At 39.4% G+C, this 8,252-nt stretch overlaps 1 pseudogene; it reads right to left on the bottom strand.

Annotated features, from left to right (window-relative positions):
• Positions 1-442: 442 nt before the first annotated feature.
• LOC149230739 (tubulin alpha-1 chain-like) overlaps positions 443-8,252 on the bottom strand; it is an 84,692-nt pseudogene continuing 76,882 nt past the window's right edge.

Genomic DNA, 8,252 nt, shown 5'->3' with positions numbered 1-8,252 from the left:
TATTTTCTTCTTTTTCCTTCAACAAAACAAATATTTTGGTAGCTTTGTCCATGGTAGAAGTTGCATATGCTCCTGTAAACTATGACAATCTAGTCAAGTTTTTAGTTGGGTTGGAAGGAACGTCCTTCCAAACTATGTCCACATGCTCATTCCCAGGTGGGAGTTAGGGTATTTCTATCCTTCTACTTTTCCACTGTCTTCTTAATATAACCTTGTGCAGTAGGTTGTAGAACACGTCAAGGGGAGGGATTCCAGTCACCTTCAAGACAATTTCTGATGTGGGCAGAGCGGGGATGATTTCAGTCTGCTGAGACATCATCGCTTGCTCATCCATCGGTTCAAAGTCTGTATTCTTCTGAACATGCAGAGGAGTTTGATACTCCGTATTTTCCTGGGCATCTGTTGTCTTGGGAGTGTCTTGTAGTTTCTTATTGAATTGATCTCACTCCTGCTCTAGACTGCTGCTTTTGATCTCCGAAACAATATCTTTGGGTGGGGTACTCATACCCTGCTTTTCAGCTGATTTCTTGTTGGATTCTGCAGTAGTCTCGATGTCTTGGGCTTTCTCTGTATTCAGTGCTTTCCCTGTATCTGCATGAGACTCTATGCGAGAATCAGGTCCCTCGCTGTTGACAGTCACACTAGGGGTAGGCTTGTCCTTGATTTTCAACAAATGTAGTGGGATTACCTCGAGCATTTTTTTTCTGAACTCCTGAAAGCTCTCAAAATCTCTAGGTTTCAAATTTGTCCTTGCCCATTCAAATGATTATTCGAAGGATTGAGCCGACTGTAAAAGGTCTTCAAAATTATTAGCCTCATGGTTATAAGGCTTGATATTTACTAAAGTGGTGATGTTATATGCTATCTTGTCTTGATCAAATTGCCTTTTGGGCAAAGTATGGAGCCTAGGACTTCCCAGGCTTACTGACTCCTTTATCGCATGGTTAAAATTTTCTAGTGAAAAGGAACTACACCTGATAGGAAAAGATGACCATAATAACTTCTTGCTTTCTTTCAGAACTTTCGTCAGGCCATTTCCCACGGTCCGATGGGCTATTTCTCTTGCTAACAATTTATCATAGACATACAAAGGGAGGACATGTGGGTTTGTTGTGCTACCAAAAACCCTAATGTAGGTGAACCATTATTCAACAAAATATTTTCCGATCGCCAGAAGGTCCGTAGCGGCTTCTTGAGAAAACCTGGGGGATTTCTTATTGAAAATTAATTGATGCAATGGAAAAATAACAGCATGACATATTTTATAGAAATGGGGTATATAATGGGATTCCAAAATTTGTTTATCGCTGAGATGGATAAGGTAGGGGTCCTGCAAGGTCCATTTCCAACCCATGGTTGGAAATTTAGTGCAGAAACAGATGGCATCCATAATGTAGGCACTGAAATAGAATGGAGGAAGGTTCTCTGGAGAGGAGGATCTCTTCTGTCGATATTTGGTGATGATGGTGGCTAGGTTATTAGATAGGATGGTGGCCCAATTCATAATGTGGGAATTAACACAGGCATCAATTAGAGGAATCCATTCTATGGAAAAGTTAGCATTATTAGGTAACCCGTATAGCCTACATAACATAGTAGCTACATAGTTGTAGGGGTTTGTCGAAGAGGCTATAGGATACATACTCGTTTTATCAAATTTGAACTTGTTCTCCAGTACTCTCCAACCCTAAATCATCTTGAGGGGTTCTTTGTTCTTCTTTGCGAAGTTGGCCACATATGTTTTATCATATATATCTTGAGGGTCAGGTATATGGTACATTTGCTTTTGGTCCTCTGCTCTGAATGACCCCATGAGTTCCATTTTCAAATTCTTGAATTACCTATCTTCAATGACGAGGTTTTCCACCACCCACCTAATCATATCAGTGTATGGGAGGATTTTTTCTCTCGCTCCTATTCTATGAAGGAAAGAATAGGCATCATCCTTGAATTGGAGTCCCGAAGGTCTTATTGAGTCAGTTGTTGCTCTTGTGACAGTAATCTTGGGATGCTCGTCCTCAAGCCTATTGTATATGACCTCCCAAGCTATTGTTCCCCTATCAGCACTGCAGACCATATCAGAGAATATAGGAGACATTTCTGTTAGCTCAGACTCTGTAATGCTTTGCTTTTTCTGTTTCTGCATCACCTTCCGTAATGACATGTCTTTTGTAGCTTGCCTGAAATGGACGAGATATATCAGCGCATAAAATATTGGGTGATTAAGGCTGAAATCTTTGTGAAAAGACTTTGAATCATGGGAGGATTTCAAATGAGATACTCAACATTAACTAGCCATAACTTGCAAAATCATTACCTCTCCTCGGGCCGCTAAACATTAATTACCATGTCAAATTTCTCATTATTATATTAAACCACAGCTACTTCCCATGCTTGCTACTTTATTCATGCATTGCAGTTTAAAACAATGTTATATAACATTACCTGCTCATAATGTGAAATGCGATTGCGATTATCGCAATATCAAATTTCCCAAATTGTTGGCGGATGACATAGTGGTGGGTCTTATTTACTTGCGACTCCAACGAAATACGATTGTGATTTCTTAAGGGGTTTTAATCGATATGTCACAGTGGGAGGTTTGGTCGCATATCAGAATTTCTTTAAGGTGTTTTATGATCATCACATGGAAAAATGTGATTTGCGATTTGCGATGGGGATCCTAAACTTGGGTGGTTCTAAGAGTTTTTCAAGGCAATTTCTTAGAGTTAGGATTTATTTTTTAAAGACTAAAAAAATTAAAAGGGGTCCCCATTTATATGTCTAACATTAGCTATTACTATATATAAATGGGGGGGTGTTGTTTCATAGTACAACAGTATGTAGCAAAGAAACTTTGTTTCCCTTGAAGGATTTCGACCATGTAAGGTGGAATTTGAATTTTATGATGTTAATAAGATGTACAAAGCATAGTAAAACGATTATGTTTGTAAGTGTGAGGAAGCAAGGCTGACATTTTGTACTCTTTATCAACTTTTCAAGTGAATAGAAGAATGTAGAAGGAATTTGACAGGGATTCATGTGTCAAACTTTGGTGGTAATGTGTTTCTCTGATTTATCAATTATATCTTGCAATTCCATGCTTTAAATACATGTCTTCATGTTTGTCTTAAGAATAAATATTTCAGAATTCAGTATTGTGCTTTGTTTTATGTAAGCTTAATAGTTTATGTTTCTTTTTCCTCTTAATGGGACATAGAATTCATCTTGTGACCTGATACTCTAAATGTCATTCTCATAATTCTACACTCACCCTCCCTACAACAAAATCAAGTTAGAATACCAAAAAATTTCCTATCTTGCCCTTGCCTAAATCACCTTTATCATCCCTTATTCACTTGAAATCATTAGCGGAAACTAACATCCATGTTGAATGGGTCTATCTTCTCTCACCTACCTGCAAAAAAATAAATCAAGCCTTCTCTTTTGATCCTCATAACTAGCCTCTGATCAAAGATCATTCAGTTAGGTAATTGACTAAGAAGAAAATCTAGTGAGAGAGCCCTCTCCAAGGATAGAAGGGCTAGATTATAGAATAAAATTGGTATGTGGTTACCTTTGAAATCCTTTCTCAACCTAAAAGAAATTACAAAGTTCTAACACAAGGAGTCCAACATATGTAGACATTGTGAGCCAAAGGATGAAAAGATAGATCCATATGACTTTCCCATTGAAGTTACCCCTTTCACTAAGCCACTAATTTTCACCTATAAAAACAAAACCACCTTGCGATTTAGTAATGCTAGCTGTCCTAAAACCCTCAACGATTGATGTCGAATAAGTCATTTCACCATTCAGGGAGACAAGTGTTGGAAAAATTAACTATGTTCGGTCTTCAATAATGTACTTGAGTCATTATGTAATGTACTTGTCAAAAGAATAAATAAAAGAATTATTATTATTATTATTGTGACTTATTAAAGTATGAATTTCATGCTTGGGTCACCATGTTTTAGGTCAAAGTCCCCATGGAGGACTTCTAGGATTTATTCTGAGTATACAGAATTATTGTACATTTAAAGAGACCCTTATCGGGGCTTTTGAATCATGTAAATTAGTTTAGTATTGAGTCAAATATGAATTATTCAACCTCACACCATGTCAGCATAAGGACCCATTCGACCCCACAATAAGCCTATAAAAGAAAGGAATTTGAATTCATTTTGATCATCACTTATCATTCTATCTATTCTGGGAAGAAGTGTGAAGTAGGAGGCTGGGAAAGTCTATTGTCGTAAAGCTTAAGTGAATGTGATTTTAGGGGAGTCTAAGGAGTTAAGGAAAATAAAAATTTTGGTGGTGGTATCTCTATGTTTCGTGCTCTATATTGGGAGAACGAAGTCTCCCAAGTTGGACTGCTACTAGAAGCCATGAGTTGTTGCAAGTTGTTGTATAGTCAAAGTTGTTGAAAAGAGATCAATCTTATAGAGGCTGACTTTGTGCGGAGGTGTTGGATTGATGAGGCCTAAGCCATGTTCCATGTTCGTTGCGCCAACCAACAAAACCCTAAACTTCTGGACCTTTCATCAACAACCTGCATAGTGTGGGCTACAATCTCACCTAAAGTGGGATTGGGGGATGACAGATCCAGGTTTCTACATCTAGAGGTCTATATGATGGGTTCATGTGACTTTTAGGACTTAGTTATTTCTTTGCGAACCCTAACCCTTATGACATATTTAATAACAATAAATATTATACACAACAATTATATTTTCGCGAAGGTTATTAGCTAGTAATAACATGCATAAATTATATTTATCTACCTCTTTCGCGCATTATATAAACATTAATTCATATACTTTCAGATGCAAAGCGAAACCACATAAATAGCATAAGTAAATACAATTGAATAGATACACAAAGTATGGATCAAAACTGTCTTTATTAGATGTTATCTACAAACAAAAAACTCTCCTTCCCTACACACTCAACTGTAGGGGCCCATGCACTCAGCTTGTGGACTTGCCAAGGTCTCTGCGCACTCAGCTGCAAGAGCCTTCCCTTTTTCCTAAGTACAGGAAACAGACTTTCCTGCCTTATCTTACTTGCCCCAGCAAAGATCTTTTATATTATGATGCTTCTCTAGACTCACTATGACTCTTCTATTTATAGCCTTTCCATTTACAAAACCATGGTCCACGGACCATGGGCGAGTCTCAAAACCTTCTTAACACCTAAAAACCTAAGGGACTATAGCCCCTTTGGATCTTACTATCTTTGTGCTCTGCTTCAACAAATCGCAGAGACTTTACATTTTTACAAAAAGGAATTACAAAATTTAACCCCAGGGACCCCATCCCAATAGGTCCCCAACACAATTTGGTGACTCGTCCTCGAGTCACTTAGCTGGCACTTCAATCTTCTCTTGGAGTTAGCAGAACTCCAACTTCAGAACGTGCAGATAAGTTGTTCCCTGCGTAGCTTCCTACTGCACTTCCTCGACTAATTTCTCTGTAGTAGGTCCTTCCACCACGAGGCCCATTCTCCTTTGAGTTTGTTGCATGCCCTTTAGCTTACTTTGCACCGACAAAGTGAGTTGACTGGCCTCCTCTATCCAAGATTGTGTTCTTGCCATAAGAATGGCCTATTTCTCCTTGAACCTCATCTCATATGATACTCCTTGGTGCAACTCATGTAGGGTTTAGATATGGAGTGTCGTGAGGTTGATGCCCAGATTCTTGATTTGTGAAAGCTAGGCATTGGCCTCTTTTGATTCAGCGTGCAGGGTCCCATCTGACCACTAAATCACATGGAAATCCAAAGTCCAATCTGTGTCCAATACTATCATGCTCGCTTGATGTAGGCTCGCTTGAATCCTACTCACTTGAAGTTGGCCTGTCTGGATCTGCAGATCACACAAATCCTTCTATACATTTCCCAGCGCCTGATAGGACTACTGCTCAAATTGGGTCCATAATTTTTTCATAGTGTCCTAGACCTTGTCGCCAATTTCATCTAAGTCCCCTTCAGTGAGGACTAATGGATCAACATGGGTGAACTTATCTAACTTCTGTTTCTTCTGCAGCCCTGAGGTTGTCTGCTTTGTTCTTTTCCTGACCACAAAAGGGGTTCCCTGCTCCACGCCCCCACCCCCTTCGACATCTAACCCTTCTTGGTCCCATGTGTGCTGAGAGTACGGTTTCCTAGGATGCTCAATCTTTGTTAGCAACTACCTTTGAAACAGCTTCCTTAGCAGCAACCTCCTTCTATTCCACATCTTTCTCCCGAGCTGCAGTCTTCTGGGCTTCCTTTAGTTTGTCTGTTGCTGATGAGGTCTGCGTGGTGGCACCTTCTGCTACCTTGCTCATTCCTGCGCCTAGATCTGATGGGTAAAGCCACTATCCTGGTCATTTACCTACAACTTCTGTAACATCCGCCTCACCAACAAGATAAGGAAACTTGTGCCATATCTTCTTTGGATCCCTTCTGGCATGAACAGATACATTATGAAAGTCAACCTTGAAATCAGCATAAGGCTCATACTGCTCATATAAGGTAGGCGACAACCTCGGCCTTTGGTTGATCACCATGCACAGATCCATCTCCACCAGTACCCAGAACATCTTGGTCTTTGTGACCTACGTAGGGTCCTTCGTTTCCAAAAGCGAAACGAAATTCATTGCCTCTAGGAGGTTAGATTCTTGGGGAGGAAACTGGCTATCCTCCGGCGTCCTCCATGTGACTAATGCAATCAAAAGTAGTAACCAGACATAATGAAATGCCTTTCCCTCATCCTGGGCCTCTCAAAAATTCTCCAAGAACTCCTTGCATAGGTATTGAGCCCAGTTGTACTAGACTCCTTTGGCACACTATGCAGCCAAAGAGATCACGGGCGCCAGGACCTCGTCCATGTGACACTTTCACATGATCTTGCACGCCAATATATACGAGGTGAACTACACTGCAGGATATGAAATGGAGTGGATGGAATAGTCATGCGACTTTTTATTAGGTCCCTATAATACTAGTGATTACCCCATTACTATTGTAGTTGTATCGCTTATTAATATTGTTGTGCCCCTATTGTCCGCATATTTTTATTATTGTGCCCCATAGAATCCCTCTATTGTTATTTTTGTGGCTTTATATTATTATTGTTAGGTTGGCTAGGTTATATTGTGACTCCTTAGACTCCTATATATAGAAAGGAGGTTTTGTCATTTGAATCATCCAAGAATTGCTCATTTATGTAATGTAAAGGAGGTTTCCCCCTCGAAGAGGTTGAATTCTAAGGCGTGGATCTCTCTTTTCTATCTTTTTGTGAGCTGGTTTCATAACATTTGGTATCAGAGCTTTGGATTCTAGGGTTTCGCTGCTCCAAACAGGTCATCGTGGAATTTTCGCTATAACTTTTTTTATGCGATGTTTCATAAGCTAAAAAAAAAACCCATTTGAGAAGAAATCATGTTGAATCTCAGATATGAATTTCAGAGCTTTTCGCGCTATATTTGCGGAGATATGGTCTGAGGAAGTTGGTCTTGTTTCAGACTCCTGAATTACATTCAAAATAGGTGACCTGGGGAAAATCGTCATAACTTTCATTCTGAGCATTGGATTGAAATTTCGTAAGAAGGTACATAAAGAGGACGGGCTGTAGTTTCTTGTATATATTTTTCAGAGGAAAAATTCGAAACAGTGACTCGTGGCACATCGTACAAGTTCGCTCTAATGAACTAGTCTATAATCAGGTCACTGTGGGAGATTGTGCATAACTCTTCTTGGAGAATCCAATTTGGATCAGACTGGTGGCATTGGAAAGAGGACACAGAGGGCTACTACAGGTCACAATTTTAGAACTGGATGATTCGAAAGTACAGAGATACATCAGATTCAGTATCAGGCTCCTACAAAGTGAAAAAAGGTGTGTAGTTTTTTTTTAATTTTTGCATAAGCTTGGTTTGAAAAATTAGTTTGAAGGAATTCAAAGGGCATAGTAAAGCATTATTATCGGTAATTGATGCCCCAAGGAAAGAAAATGCAAACACCTAGTTTGCAACCTGAAAGCTCTAGCATGACTCATGAAGAAGAGGAAGAAATGAAACATGATATATCAAAATTACGAGACCAAGTGCAACAAGTGTCACTTGCACAAAAAGGAACAGAATCTAAGATGGATGGTTTAAAGAAAGATGTAGAAGCTAAGATAAAAGGCGTAGAAGCTAAGATGGATGGTTTAAAGAAAGTCAGAGAAGCTAAGATGAATGGCGTGGAAGCTAAGATGAACGATT

This window comes from Pinus tabuliformis, chromosome J (genome assembly GCF_031772625.1).
Source record: "Pinus tabuliformis cultivar Carrire ecotype Pingquan chromosome J, CPIR1, whole genome shotgun sequence".
NCBI classification, from domain to species: Eukaryota; Viridiplantae; Streptophyta; class Pinopsida; order Pinales; family Pinaceae; genus Pinus; species Pinus tabuliformis.
Note: the sequence above shows the minus strand (reverse complement) of the source record. Positions and strands in the feature narration are given on the sequence as shown.